At 35.2% G+C, this 16520-nt stretch overlaps 1 protein-coding gene and 1 non-coding gene across 2 annotated transcripts in view; both read right to left on the reverse strand.

The window, feature by feature from the left end:
- The window catches only part of LRP1B (LDL receptor related protein 1B), a 2318354-nt gene that overhangs the window by 1783800 nt on the left and 518034 nt on the right, over positions 1 to 16520 (reverse strand). The gene's annotated exons all lie outside the window — the stretch shown is intronic.
- Positions 12075 to 12181, reverse strand: LOC128590929 (U6 spliceosomal RNA). The gene has a single exon (XR_008381390.1). It is a non-coding gene; the product is annotated as a U6 spliceosomal RNA (small nuclear RNA).

The following is a 16520-nucleotide window of genomic DNA, read 5'->3' on the forward strand; positions in this document are numbered from 1 at the left end:
TGCTTGATTCTTGAACATATCCTTTCTTCTTGAGAAAACTAGCACCTCTGTTCACTTAAAAGCATTTACAGCTACATGCAAAATCATGTGCTTATAAATATGTACGTTGAAAAGATTTTTATTAAATATAAGCTAAATTAAAAAAAAAAAGCGTGGAACACAAGTGATTTGACAAATGAAATGTGTCCAAATGTTTTAGTTGGCTTTTGCATACAGCCTGTGGAATCACATTTAGACATGCCTTCATAACAGAAGCCTTTGAATATCTTTTGGCTTGAACCACTTTTCCATGTCGATTATTGTGGGAAGAGGTAAACAAATTAGTGAAAATAAGCATGGCACTTGATGAACTGAACAACCAAACAGGCAAAATGAGGAGTAACATGTCTGAATAAGGAGATTAACTTCCAACTTCTGGTTTTACACATTCAGGATGGATAATTCACCTAATAATCTACATTTGATTTCTCCTGGCCTTGAGCTTTGAACCAGCAACACATTTCTGCTGATCTCTGTCTTTATTTTTCTGTGTAGTCTCCAAACACAGATTGTCAGTTGACAATCAATATTAAGTGCCTATGTATTAGTCTATCTGGGGTACTAAGGCCAGTAGATGTAAAACAAGGACTCTGAACTAATGGAGTTTAATAACTACTGGTATAAATAAGATATATAAAAATAAGCATAAGTATAGAGGGCTTACTATTGGCAGTCACCACCAAATTAATGGTATACACAAAGGATTACCGTCTGGAATATGTGTACTGTTTTAAGAAATTAAGAAATCAATAGGAAAAAGTAAGAATATAATGAATTGTCAGGGAATTTTCAGCATAATAAGTGTTCACAAAACAAATGAAAAGGACTCAACCTTATTAACAATAAAAAATGCAAATGCATATGAGATATACATTTTTATTCATAAGGTTGGCAAAATAATAAGTATAATTAAGATATCAAATGTCCGGGCGGCACCTGTGGCTCAGTGAGTAGGGCGCCGGCCCCATATGCCAAGGGTGGCGGGTTCAAACCCAGCCCCGGCCAAACTGCAACAAAAAATAGCCGGGCGTTGTGGCGGGCGCCTGTAGTCCCAGCTGCTTGGGAGGCTGAGGCAAGAGAATCGCGTAAGCCCAAGAGTAAGAGGTCGCTGTGAGCCGTGTGACGCCACAGCACTCTACCCGAGGGCGGTACAGTGAGACTCTGTCTCTACAAAAAAAAAAAAAAAAAAAGATATCAAATGTCCATCTTGCGGTTGATGTGCAAATTGTTAAAGCCTATTTGAAAGACAATTTGCAAAGCATATCAAAATTAGGATTATGAAATTTTGTTTTGACACAGAAATTCTAACTGGAAAAATTTAATCTCCAGAAATTATCACACACAATATCAACATATGCCAACAAGGGATGCTCATTGCTTTACCATTAGAATAGCGCAAAAAAAAAAAAAAAAAGTGAACTCAAAGCTTCCACAATTGAAAAGCATTTAAAATATGCATGGTTTCTCTGTATTATGGAGTATTTTGAGGTTGTTAAAAAGAGGGAGGTAGAACTGTATGTATTATCATATAGTATATCGTATAATCACCTATCAGGCATATGGCTAAATAAATAAAGTACATCACAGAACAATGCATATGGTTATGTAAATTAATGTATCTGTCTATTCCATGTTGCATACATATTTATATATGTAAATTCATAGAATGATGAGAAGGAAAATATATTCCAAACTGTTGATATGGTTAGTTCTGGGAAGGGGAGTGAATTGGACAGGAAGTAAAGAGAGACTTGAATGTTTTGTTTTGTATAATTTTGTGCTGTTTGCAACTTTTGTCTTGAGAATATTTTCATGTAAACATTTTTTAAGGCAAAGATATGAACTCTAAAAATGTTAATAAACCATCATCATCACAGTTTTAGAGCAAGAATGAGAGAAAATTTGATGGATTAATCAGTGTGAAAAAATGAAGCTTACCATAGAAGTAATATGTATATGACAGAAGTTTTTGAGAATGAAGTTAATAACAAAATAACTAAGAAAATGCCAGGAAGGCTATGTTAACCAGTGTGATGAAAATGTGTCAAACTGTTTATAAAACCAGTGTATGGTGCCCCATGATCGCATTAATGTACACAGCTATGATTTAATAATAATAATAAAAAAAGATTAAAAAAAGAGAATGAAGTTAAACAAGCAACAAATCAAGGAACACATACATTGCTTGCATAAAATTATGTAAATTACTACTTGACACTAGTTCATATGGGCTAGTAAAGGTATATGGTAATTAAGACAAGCTATTTATTTGGTGAATATGAGAGAAAAAACCCAAGTGGATTAAAAAGGATGAAGATGCTAGGCTGGTAAAGTGTCTTCTGTGGCTCTTATGCAAAAGACATTTGCTTGGGTCTCAGAGTCGCTTTTCTACATTTTTGAAAATTAAGGATGTAAACAAATTACCCATAACTAGAGTTTAGAGAATAAATTCTCATTTCACATTTAGCAGGTATCTGCTTCTGGTTTGCACTGCCCTGAATAACAAAGTAAGACAAATCCAGTGCTCATCTAATTCCTTTGGTGCTTATCAAACAACAGACATTAAGTGGATGGAAGAGCAAATCCTGAGATTCTATACTAGGTGCATGCTTAATATTTGACCTTAGTAAATGGCACAGTGTTGTAACTTTTGTCTTGAAGGAGTGAGAGGCAAGCCATCATCAGTTTAGGCCAAAGAGAAAGTGACCAACTAGTCCACCAAATGTGGCTTCAGGCAAAACACTGCAGACAAAGGCCACACAAAGCACAGTGTCCCACGCAGACCTAGAAAGAAGACTTATTCCTAGGCTCAAGTGGAAGCAACAGCAAGCAATTTGAAGGTGTATGTGATAGTGCAAATAAAAAAAAAATGAACCATAACTAACTAAAGTTAAACTAACTTTAGATAAAATGGTATGGTATTAGCATTGGACACAGGACAATATCATTAGAAGGACAATGATGGCAGGGGAGCAGGAACCAGGATGGATCAAAATTGAGCCTTTCAGGAAGCCATATTTGAAGCAGATTTTGCATTTACTTTTGCTTGTTAAATATAAAACAACAAATAGTTTCTATTTTATCTTAACTGTATGGATTGTTATTCTCAAGTAATTCTTGTTATCTTCATTAGATCTCCAATTAAAGGATCCTTTTAAGATTATTACAGAAAGACATCATTTTCCTACCTATTGTGAAGATCCAAGCAAATCAGTATAAAATACTTAACAGGTACCATTTTTTAGACAATATATTTTACAAAATTGTTTGTTTTCATCTTTCTTTTTGTTACATATGACACTGCTACAAATTTATATTCTAAGATTTGCCTTAATAAGCTCACAGGCCAATATATGCACCGGGGAAAAGAAAATGCAACTACACAAGCTCCAGTTCTGGAAACTCGACGATTCAGGAACAGAAGCTTGAATCAAAGTGAACTGTAAACTAATAATTGTCATCAGCTGGGTAATAACCTGGACCTCAACAGTATCAATAAAGATACTGTAAGTAAGAAAACTAGGGAAATTCATGCCTGGGTACTCACATTCCTTTCTGCTAAAGTGAGAACCACGCTTCTTCTTCTTTATTTTTTTGAGACCAAGTCTCATCGTGTAACCCCGGGTAGAGTGCCTTGGCGTTACAGGTCACAGCAACCTCAAACCAGCTTCCCAAGTACTGGGACTATAGACGCCTGCCACAAAGTCCCACTATTTTTAGAGACAGGGTTTCCTTCTTGCTCAGGTTGGTCTTGAACTCCTGAGCTCAAATAATCCACCTGCTTCAGCCTCCCAGAGTGCTAAGATTACAGGCATGAGCCACCACACTGGCCCTGAGAATCAAGCTTCTTAAAGGATTCACTTGTTTCCCTGTTGAGTTGCTACCGATCATGATAATCACCCTTAATGACCTGCAAATACCTAGATCTTATTTTTATTTTGAATACCCTGGACATACTTTGTGTTTGACAAAAGCATTAATATTAATATCTTGAGGGGGCAAAGATGAATTTACACAAGCTTTAGAATACCCAAATCTAATTTCTTCCCATTCTTCTGTCAGACTTGTTCTTCAGGCACTTCCTTCAACTTCTAGTACATAATATTTTCTCTCTTGCCCCTCTCCCCATACCTCAAATCCCTGCTAATACTGTCAAAAAGAATTGCACTCTACTGGTGCTTTCCCAATCTTTCTCAGATACCTCATTCTTTACACAGAACATGTTCTACCCCAACAAGAACATTGCAGTGATGAAGAACAGCTTATTTGTCTTTGTACCCTGAGGGCCTGGCACATAGTAGTAGGAGCCAATCGAAGTTGGGTAAATTGTTTGTTAAAATGAGAGCCGAAGTTAGTTTACTAAATACCCATTGAGGTAAACGATTGTCATAAACACTTTCCATGGAAGTATATTTTCTATTATTCATTAACTTTCAATTATCTTTTCCTCCTCTGTTGAAAAAAGTAAAGACCTCTGCAATATTTAAAATTCCATTTATTTAAAGTGCTAACAATAATAATTGCATCATTAAACGTATTTACTGAGATCTAACGTATCTCATTTGTTAAAATACACATTCAAGCATCAAGCCTTAAGTTTACTATATGACCTTATACTTGTCCCCAACATTGTGATACACAAGTTAGGAGTTATTAAAAAGGTATGACTACACAGTAATTAACTTAAAAAATTAAGCACTACACTAAATATTCATTTTATTTTCATTAAAAGCCATGTAGTTTGTATTTTAGATTAGTGGACTGTAGAATCTATTTTAACACATAATAAAACTGGCTTTGAATTAGAGATGCTTCCAAAACATTTTTAAACTCACTTCCAACTCTTAAATACAATGCTATAATTCTAGTAACAGATAGTAGCTACTATCTCTCAACGAAGCTGCTCCATAAAATGGCATTATGAAGGCTTATATTCCATAGACATCGGTCATGTACATGCTACAGCCTGTAACATCATCAGACAGTGGAAGATTATACCTGGGTGAGAAATGGCAAAATAAAAACAGACTATTCCCTTGAATAGTCTTGACTCCTCCTGAATGACTCTTCAGAGGACCTGGGAATAATAACACCATCCAATATTTTTATATTTTAATTACATATATTATTGTTGGAAGATTATTAGTTGTTTTAATTTGATATAAGGCCAGATTTTAAAAGATTCTGTTTGCAATTCAACATGGCAAATTATTTTAGCCAGTGTAAACTGTTGGTGTAGCATGCAAAAAAACAAACCAAAAAGCAAGTCACACCAGAATTTCCACTCTGCCGTTTACTTGTCATATGACTCCAGATGAAGTATTTCACTTAATTCTCTGAATCTGTTTCCTCATCTATAGAATGAGGGTAACAGTACATTCTTGTCAACCTGGTAATATTGAAAAGGGGATTACACATGGTAAAGTAAGTGAAAGTGTCTTCCAAACTGCAAGGGACTGTACAAATTTCCAATCATATGAGCTTGAGTGCATAAGCTTTATAGGATGAAGGAAAATACATAGGAGAGGGAGAGTGCTTTTCTATGTTCCTACATAACAATTTTCCACATAAGGAAATTATTGCAATCCTTATAGAAATGTCATAGAAAAAAAACCCATAGGCTTTCTTAAATCTCTTGGAAATAGATATTTTCTTGGGTAGCACCCTCCTGGGAAAGCTATTTATTTTATAAAGGAGAAATCAGGAAGGATATGAAGAAAAAGAGGGATGGCATGAGAAGATGGTGAAGGATAAGTAAAGCGTGCACCACGGCATCATCGTTCACACCTCACAAGGGAGGGATGAGAAAAGCCCCTTTCAACACAAGGTTTAGTGGCACTAACCACAAAACGAAATAGCGGATAATAAAACTGTCCTTAGAGAGATTAAAATGACAAAATGACAAGGTCCATTTTGTAGCAAGTCTTTTTTTTTTTTTTTAAACCTAAACAGAGTCAATTCTAGTTCATGCCAAATAAAAGCTAAATAAATCATGCAGTTGAAGCTCTGATCGTCAATATAATTAAAGAGTGAGTCAAGAACAATGTGAACCCCACAGTTAAAAGACAAACACAATGTCATGTTATTGAAAAAAGACATGAAAAAATGCAATGAAAGAATACTGTTAAGGGGGGAAAATGTTGATCTGAAATGTACGGGAAATTAAAGAGTAGACATCTGAGAATTATTAATTTGCTGAGCAAAAGCAGCCGTCTGTTTCTAACGTCTGGCACATTATTTGTGGTGTAACTGCAGCACCACTAATCTGGTCCTCTGCAATGGCTTGACTGGAAGGCTGGCCGTCTTTAAATTACTTTGATTTACCAGCAATGCAATAATTAAGGTACCAGAAGCACTTCTCAGTCTACAGACTCCAGGAAATTATATTTCACCAGGATGCATCTTACTGGGTTGAGGAAAGGAGAGCAATTGAGCAGTAAAAGATATTCCATTCACATCTAAAAACTGTGGAGTACACATATTTAAGGTAATAAAATACTAGCTTTTACATATTATTTATATAAGTATTATATATATAGTTAGATGAATTTGAAAATTCTATCATTAAACATTTTCCGAAATGTAGGTTCATAGCAAAAGCTGTGTCAATATAATACCTTGTTCATTCTTTCATCTAGATCTCCAACTATCTATATGCACAAATGTAAAAACCACCGGAAATTATTGCAAATTGGTATCCTAGGGAAAAAGAAGTTTCCAGTATTTTGTCCCATAAAAGTACTCAGGTAGAGGGTGACAGGTTCAAACCCAGCCCCGGCCAAACTGCAACAAAAAATAGCTGGGCATTGTGGCGGGCGCCTGTAGTCCCAGCTACTTGGGAGGCTGAGGCAAGAGAATTGCCTTACCCAAAAGCTGGAGGTTGCTGTGAGCTGAGATGCCACGGCAATCTCTGAGGGTAGTGAAGTGAAACTCTGTCTCTAAAAAAAAAAAAGTACTCAGGTAGGAAATATGAGCAGAAAAGGATCAAAGGAAAGTGCATTAGTCATTGTATTCACACTTCTGATTGTACAGGGACAACAGGAGGTGTCTTTGATGTGGGGAATGAGCATTGCACAGAGGACAATGCTGTGAACCTGCACATCTTCAACACACCAGATATATGACATTAGGACAATTATCTAACTTCTCTGATTTTGGAGCTCACAGTGTGCAAAATGAGAATATTATTGTGAACAGCTATCTTATGTGATTGTTGTAAGAATTAGAATAGGTTTAGAACACTCAATATATAGAGCATGCCAGAAAGTATGTACACGTTTTATAAAAGGAAAAAGAAAACTGTATTAAAATTGTACTACTCAATAAATACCAACAACATTTGCTCTCCCATATAGCATAAGTCAAATGTGACTTGAGTAGCAAAATTTTAATACGAATTTTTTCCCTCATAAAATGTGTATACATTTTGGGGGGTATCCTCTGTTTTTGTCCTTAGGAAAACTCATAGCACATGATAGATGCTCAATAAATGTTTGTTTAGGGGGAATGTGTATGTGTGTGTTTAAATTTTGCCCAAAAACTACCTTGTTCTTTTGACCCTCAAATCACTTTTCCCTGTACAATATCATTTTCCTCTCTACCAGCAATTATTTTTCCTTACCAACATGACGAAATTAAAATTATTGAGAAAAATGTTGCCTATATTATTTGGATAGATTTTAGGGTGGTCATAAAGTATGATGTGCACATGAGTCATTTTGATTTTCACACACAGAAAATACTTTCTTCTTGACCAGAGTCAGTGTGAACCTTAGTTATCTGAGAAACAGTCATTGGTTAGAACAAGAAAAAAAAGCCCATGACATTTTTTTCCCTACTGATCCACCCACTACCATCAGCATCTTTGCTCCACACAATCATTTAGAAATAGTATTAATTATAATAGTAAAGAACACTAGTTGGTCAGGAGAAAAACAAATGAATTTAGGGGAACATATAACCTTTAAGGAAAGGTCAAAGGAATAAACATATTCTGTCTGGATAAGGGAGAATTTTCAAGCTGATGATGTAATGACTACCTTTCAAATAAATATAAGTGGCCTTTTGAAAGCTGAATAAACACCATGGGTTTATATTTTGTTAGGATTATTGGGGATGAGCTACAAAGAAAATAAGGATTGTCCAAATTTGTAGTAGGTTGTCAAGGGAGGGAATCCCCTTTTGTGGGAAGATGTTAAGGTTAGGATAAATTGTCCTGATTACCAGTGAGAACTGACTGCTGGGATAGAGAAACTAGACCATCTTCCAAGTCCCTATAACTCTTTGGACTCTATGCCCCTTCTCGTGAGAGGAAATCTATTCTGACAGCATTGAAACTGCTAGATCTCAGTCTCATGGTGACTTACCTTATCTGCAAATAGAAAAGAAAAGGAGTCAATAGCAGACATGAGATCATTAGCACTGTCCAGAGAAGACAGGCTTTTTTCATAGTTTTAATTATGTTTATTTTATTATCATTTAATCTTTCCATTTCTCCAAAGGTAGGGTATAACTTATGGCTTTAAGAATCAGATTTGAAACAACTAATCGTTCAGGAACCAAACATTTATCCTGGCAGAGTCAGCATCAACATTTTTTTTTTCTTTTTCAAGTCTGATTAGCAAAATTCTTTGATCAACTGAGTATGGATTTTATAGATAAGGCCTTAGAAACTGAGGCTTAAATGGCCTAACCATGTGGATTCCAGGACACTCTCCAAAGAGTGAGTAGTCTCTCACACAACCACAGGGTAAATACAAAACAGGAAGAGAACATAGGTGAACACATGCATATACATGTGGCTGGTAAGCTAGCTTTTTATTTAGTAAGGTTTACTGCAACTTGCAACTTGGTTTAAAAAAAAATTAGGAAATTTCACCCTGAGAAAATTGCCTGAAATCATATGTTCTTATCAATTTTTTATATGAGGTGCACCCCCCGCCAGGATTTAAACTCAGAGACTTACTGCTAGTATTTTACATACTTCATGCAATACATTTTGATCTAAGTTTTTTTTTTTGATTTAAGTTTTATTTGTGCTGATATCTTGTGCAATTCTCTAAACACTGTTAACTAAAATTCCCCGAACAGTAGGAGCAGTAATTAAGTAGAGTAAAATGCTCATGTCATCAAGAGAATAAGAAATGTTAAGTGTTCTTTTTTAGTTCTGAAATACTAGGGAATACAGGATAAAGGAAGCATGTCCCATAAGGAGAAAACTTTTGTTAACTCACTGAGCATTGGAGGCTAATTTGTTTCCATAGATTACAGCTACCTTCTCCGCTTAAGCCAAACAACGCTTCTAGTGAACTTGTTTACAAACTTCAGAGGACTTCCACAAAGCTCAGTTATTGTGGTTGACAAGAGATATGGTTGGTCATAAGAGCTCAGAGAATAAATATAGGCGGGTGTAAATAACAAAAAAATAAGAAGAAATCTTTTTCTCTCTTTATAAAACAGAAATTGTATGTACATAACGTAAATAAGCACTTCAATACAGATAAGTGTGGAATTCTGGTAGAATATCCTGAGAGACTTCCTATGTCATCTTTCACTTGAAAGATTTTATAGTGAGACTAATCATGCAATTCAGGAAAAAACTGTACAGCTAGCAACTTCTAAATTAGACATAATCATCTTGAGTTTTGTGTTGAGAGAAAACGTTCATCTTGGGATGGTATAAAAAGATTGGACCTGCATTGAGAATGCCTCAGTTCTTGACTGAACTCCCCACTAATTAAACTTCTGGCATTTACTGAGTCAAATAAGTCACAGTATCTAAAAGCATTTCATGGCTCTCATCTGTAAAAATAAATAAATAAATAAATAAAATTCTTGCCTTGTTGATCTGATTGTGTTGTTTATAGAAATCTTTCCTTCCCTTTCCTCTGCAAGCAGCAGGGTGTTTTTCATTTCTTTTTCTTTTGTTTCTATTTTTTCTTTTTATGCAGACTATTTTTTAAACACTAGTATCTTCTTTTCTTTTCTGGTTCTCCTCTATTTTTCAGGAGAAATAGACCATGCTCTCCTTTGAATTCCTACACAATCCTGTTCTGAAGTTGATCATAGCAGTAAAATCTGGCATCTTATTTCCTTTTATATTTGTTTTCCATTTCATCTGTTAGTTTCTTGAAGTCAGGGATCATATCTAGCTATTGTTGTATTACAAATCCTTTGTGCATTGAATGTCTTTGATAAATTTTCTTCGGTGAAGGAACAAATGAAAGTGCTCGTCCAGATGTTAGGAATGAGCAGGTGGGTGTGGCAAGGACTGATTTACAGTGGGAACTGAATGGAGTAGAAACTTCTAGATACGGTTAAAATCGCCAAGCTTTCAGGTATATGCTTTCTCCATGTGTTCTCTCTTTTTGGATTCATTCTGATCACTCCTGAATCTGAGTCAAGGCTTGGATTCCTGTGGCTGTTCCCTACTCTTTCCATTTCTGCTTTTGGCATGTAATCGGTCTGCTCATGATTTCTTTTTTCAGTCCTTGACAAAGGAAATCAGACTTCTAGGAATCAGGAACAATAAAAGGAACCTAGTTTTAGATAGAAGAAGGCTCCAGATGTGATTAATTCATACAAAAGCTAGAATAGGCTAAAATTCTAACTTATTCCTCTGGAAAGGACTATGTTCAACTGGGACACATTCCTAGTTCAGTTCATGACACAGGTCGTGGATTAATCTAAATCATATGTGCAGTACTGATAGGATTTAGCCTGATTCTTGTTGAGTCTGGTGTCACCCTAGAGAGCTGGCAAGTGCAAATGGAACATCATGAGGGTGGGAGAGGTGCAGTTCATTCCATCCATGTTAAACCTTTGCATTTCATCTGAAGAACAAAGGAAGCTTTAAGGGATTTTAAGCAATATATCGACCTGACTGTATTTGGGTTTTGCAAACATTCCTATGGCAGTCACACATGAAATGGATTGGGATAAGGAAGGAGCAAGGGTGGAAGCCAGAAAAACAGATTTTCATTGCAAGAGCAACAAACTTCATCTGACTTAGAAATTAATAAAATCATAATGAACAAAGAACATTTTATTTTAAAGCATGTTTGAAGAATCCAGGAAAGTCATGGGAAATGTATTGAGATAAAGTAAAACAACAGTGATTCTATTTGGAAAGGAGCCTGTTTAAAAACCATGCTATAAAACACAACTATCCATGTCCTTTAGGTTTCCCACCAATCTCTCTAAATCTCTTTCATTATTTTGAGCTTTACAATTTAAGAGATTATCTCTTAATATGAATATTGTGTACCCCACTACATTCTAGCTATGCAGATGTCTACTGCTATCATCTTTTTTTTTTTGCAGTTTTGGCTGGGGTTGAGCTTGAACGCACCACCCCTGGTATATGGAGCTGGCACCCTACTTCTTGAGCCACAGGCGCTGCCCTGCTATCATCTTTAGTCTCAGTATTCTTTAAGAGCTAGGCAACTTCAACAGTTATTACATAAACATTTAAATATTAGTTGTTCAAATCTTATTCAGGCTGGACTTCAATATGGAAAAGAGAAACTAAATAACAACCTTATAAACATTATTTTCAACAAATTCTTATTTCAAAAACAAAGCATCTTTGTTCATTTAATTTCGTTGGTTATATTCAAAGTATTCTATTTTTTAATAGTATGTTTATTATAAGTACAACATCAAGGCTAATGTATAAATGCCCAGATTTTTATGTACGTAAATCTATAAAAGTAAAATAAAAACATCTGTAAACTTGTAGCAAAGATTGCCAGATAAAATACTAGAGCACATAGTTAAATTTTAGGTAAAATTGCCAGAAAAAATACTAGAGCACATAGTTAAATTTTAGGTAAATAATAAATCTTTTTATAAGAATATAAAAAAATTGCAAGAGAAACATTAACATTTATTTATTGTTTATATGAAATTCAAATCTAACAAGGTGTCCTAGATTTTAATTAGTTAAATATGATACTCTTAATATAAGGGAAGTATTTAACTAGAGTACCTTATAGTATAAGACTATATTATTTTCTTTTTTTTTTTAACATTTTAAAAATATGGACCGCTTCACGAATTTGCGTCTCATCCTTGCGCAGGGGCCATGCTAATCTTCTCTGTATCGTTCCAATTTTAGTATATGTGCTGCCGAAGCGAGCACAAGACTATATTATTTTCAAAATAGATGTGCCTCTGAAAAGTGGTACAAGCAAAATTTTAATATTTTTAATCAAACATTTAAAAAATGTTTGAGCATCTCAAGTTTACATTTCAGTTGGAAACATTTTCAAATGTTCTAAAGTCAATCCCCATAACTGATTCTTTTAACTAATATGTAGCATTTATAAACTAGTTTAAAGTAAAAGACCCAGCATTAAAATGGTCTCTGTTTTTATTTACATTTTAGTCAAAGTTTTATTCTCATTATATAAAAAATATATGTGGATCAGATCATAACACACAACTTCCCTCAATTTTATCAGCTATGAGTCCCAAGGAGACATCTCTTCTCCTACTCCATTTAAGATTTATTTAGCATGTTACTGACATTATAAAGCTCTTGACTACTGTCTCCTTGTGGAATTTACTTCTATGCTTCCCCATTGAGAGAATTCTTTCCCATTTTTTAAAGAGAAATTTGGTTCCAGAGAAATACTCAATTTGGAAGTTATTTCTTTTCTTTTCTTTCTTTCTTTCTTTTTTTTTCTTTTTTGAGACACAGTCTGACTCTGTCCCTCTGGGTAGAGTGCCATGGTGTTATCATAACTCACAGCAACCTCAAACTCTTGGGCTCAAGAGATCCATCCTCTTGCCTCAGCCTTTCAAGTAGCTGGGCCTACAGAAACCTGCCACAATGCTCAAATAATTTCCTTTTTCCTTTTTTTTCTTCTTCTTCTTCTTTTTTTTTTTTTTAGTAGAGATATGCTTCCCCTCCCAGAGTGCTAGAATTATAAAATGAGCCACTGTGCCTGGCCTGGAAGTTATTTCTGTTTTTTTCTTTCTTTTTTTTTTTTGGAGACAGAGTCTCACTTTGTCACCCTCAGTAGAATGCCTTGGTGTTATAGCTCACAGCAACCTCAAACTCTTGGCCTCAAGTGATTCTCTTGTCTCAGCCTCCTGAGTAGCTGGGACTACAGACACCTGCCATAACACCCAGCTAATTTAGAGATGAGATCTTGCTCTTGCTCTGGCTGGTCTCAAACTCCTGATCTCAAGCCATCTACCTGCTTCGGCCTCCTAGAGTGATAGGATTACAGGTCTGATGGAAGCTATTTCTTAAAGAAATATATACATAAATAAAAGAGTATAAGTTTATGATGGAAATACTAGCAGAGAAAGCAATTATTTACCCCATGCTTTGTTTTGACAGCATGATTGATTAGAACAATGTCGTATATGACTAGATAAATGGAAATCAAGACAAAATATGAATAAACATAGTGGCACAGTTCTGTTCCCAGATGTGTTTTCAGCAACACTGACTGCAATTGTTAGGTAAAGTCCCTCTTGCAATCATGTCTTGCCCCCTTAAAGAGTGACACACACCAAGGCCCCACCCCCCTCCCTCCATCCCTCTTTCTGCTTCCCCCCCATAACCTTAATTGTCATTAATTGTCCTCATATCAGAATCACTATAATTTCAAGGAGGGTTTTTAACAAATATGACCTAAGTGGGGGCTCTCTTGGTTGAAAAGTAAGCAAACCCTTATTTGAACTGCCTGAAGCTAGAGGGAAATTTATTGGGAAGATGCCATGAACAGGGGTGCTCCTAGCCTCTGGAAGAGATTTGGGGTGTGGAGGGGTCTAGCAATTCTGAGAAGTCTCTCTTCATCTGTACATGTGCTCCCCTCTCATCTGCTTGCTTCTCCATGCCACTTGCTCTTCTTCTCAGGCATATGTACAGTAGAGCAAAGCCTCCATCTAGCTGCATCAAGCTTTTATCTCAATCCTCTAGGGCTGGGAAAGATGTTAGTACATCTCCAAACCAAAATGCACCCAAATTTGCAGTGTTTCTGGGAGTCACTATATGTCAAAGCTCTAAGATACACATTTACGATTTCCTTTATTGTTTTCTTTAAGGTAGAAGTACTGCTTTAATACTGTCCCTCTATAATCAGGGCTAGAAGAGTTTAATCAAGCCTCTCTTTCAATCTTCAAGTGATATTTTTTATACATTGTCTTGGTATTATACCAGTCTGAAATAAGATAGTTATATGAGGTCTGAAATTAAGTTCACAAACTCATCATGGATAATGTGCTACATACCTCACAGCTGAATATCATTATGGTCACGTTTGAAGACACTGATGCCTAGTCCATCCTTTAAGCAATTTTGGAACTCTTTCTCTAGGATGGCCATCAGAGCTGTCATCATACAAAGTCTGATAATTAAGTTCATGAACTGTTCTAGAAAAAGTGCTTTGAAGGGTGAACTAAATTGCTAGTATTGGTGCGTAGCTTTCCAAGTGGAATACTTCGAAGGTGACTGTAATGATATTCAGCAGTGAGGTAGGTAGCACTTTTTCTGGGATGAGTTTGCAAACTTAATTCTCCCACCTTAAGGATGTTAGGGATATGTTCAATGCTGATTATTTTCTTCCTGTGTAGTTTTTTATAATTTAGCAATACAGAGGATAGATGAGAGATAATTTAGAACAGTTGCACAGAAATACAAGTTTGTCTTATGGAAATGCACTATTTTTGCTTTACCAAAACCCAGCATTAATAGTTCAAACCCCAAAACCTTTGTATCAACAAATTGAAGAGAAGAAAGGTCTGATTTATAGTACATTGATCAAAATTGAGTTATTTAGAAACATTAGCACATCACCTAAATTTGATCTCTTTGGTCACTATTTATTTTGAAAGTTTTTATGTTCAGGATTTTCAGACTAAAATAAATAAGAAGATAAAATAAATAAAAAAAAATGTTTACAAGGTTTAAAGTATTTTTCTTCCATTAAGTATAAATGGTAGAAGAATAAGGAAGGAGAGTTGTGTTTACACCTAAGACAAATGTGTGTTTGAGTCTTACAGAGCCTTTCCTGATGTTATCAAACTAAATTAAAAACTTCCAGTTTGCATAACTATGATGATAATCCCAATCAACATATTTTTGGGCAGAGTTTTGTGCCTAACTAATCCACATAAAAGTTGTCCTTGTGCAGGGAAATTGCAACATGAGAAAATAAAGATACGTGTCAACATGCATTTCCTTTAATATTTTTGATCACTTATTTTTTACCAAGGACTGCAATGAATTACTTATTTCCTTTAATTTTTATCAGTCTATTGTTATAGTAAAACATTGTCCTTGGATGTAACAGTGTAAATCTATGAAATCTCAGTGGCTTTTATTTTTGAGGACAGAAGACACTTTAGAAATCATGTAAAACAATTTTTTCATCTCACAGGTGGAAAAAATGCATGTCAAGACTGTTAACTGATTTGCTCAAGGTTACATAGTAGGAAATATATTTCTAAATTATTGTGTGCACTACTATACAATTCTGAGAATGGAAATGTGCCTTATTTACATGGATGTAGCATTACGAAAAGATATTTTAACAATTACATAGAGCTTTCTGAGTGTCAGATATTGTTGTAAGCATTTTGTATCTATTAACTAATTTAATCATTATAGAAAACTTATGAGGTAGGTAAAATTGTTATATATATTTTGCTATTGGAAAAGCAAACACAAAATGGTTATGTGACTTCTTAAATAGAGTTGAGCTAGGAATTGAAGCCAGATATGTTAGCTTCAGAAACCAAATTCTTCAACACAACATGATGACGTTGGAGGGTAATTGGTGGGACCACACCTACGGTGCATCTTACAAGGGTACATCTTACAAGGGTACATCTTACAAGGGTACATGTGAAACTTACTAAATGTAGAATATAAATGTCTTAACACAATAACTAAGAAAATATCAGGAAGGCTATGTTAGCCAGTTTGATAAATATATTTCTTTTTTGTTGTTGTTGTTTGTTTTTTATTTTTTTTTTTATTAAATCATAGCTGTGTACATTGATATGATCATGGGGCATCATACACTTGATTCATAGACCATTTGACACATTTTCATCACAATGGTTAACATAGCCTTCCTGGCATTATCTCAGTTACTGTGGCAAGATATTTACATTCTACATTTACCAAGTTTCACAAATACCCCTGTAAGATGCACCACAGGTATAATCCCACCAATCTCCCTCCCTCTACCCACCCCCCCTCCCTTTCCCACTTCCCCCTATTATTAGGTTGTAACTGGGTTATAGCTTTCATGTGAAAGCCCCAAATTAGTTTCATAGTAGGGCTGAGTACATTGGGTACTTTTTCTTCCATTCTTAAGATACTTTACTAAGAAGAATATGTTCCAGCTCCATCCATGTAAACATATATATTCCTTTTGGAAAGATATATGGAGAACACTCAGAGATCTAAAAATAGATCTGCCATTCAATCCTGTAATTCCTCTGCTGGGCATATATCC

The sequence above is a fragment of the Nycticebus coucang genome, chromosome 7, assembly GCF_027406575.1.
Source record: "Nycticebus coucang isolate mNycCou1 chromosome 7, mNycCou1.pri, whole genome shotgun sequence".
NCBI lineage: Eukaryota > Metazoa > Chordata > Mammalia > Primates > Lorisidae > Nycticebus > Nycticebus coucang.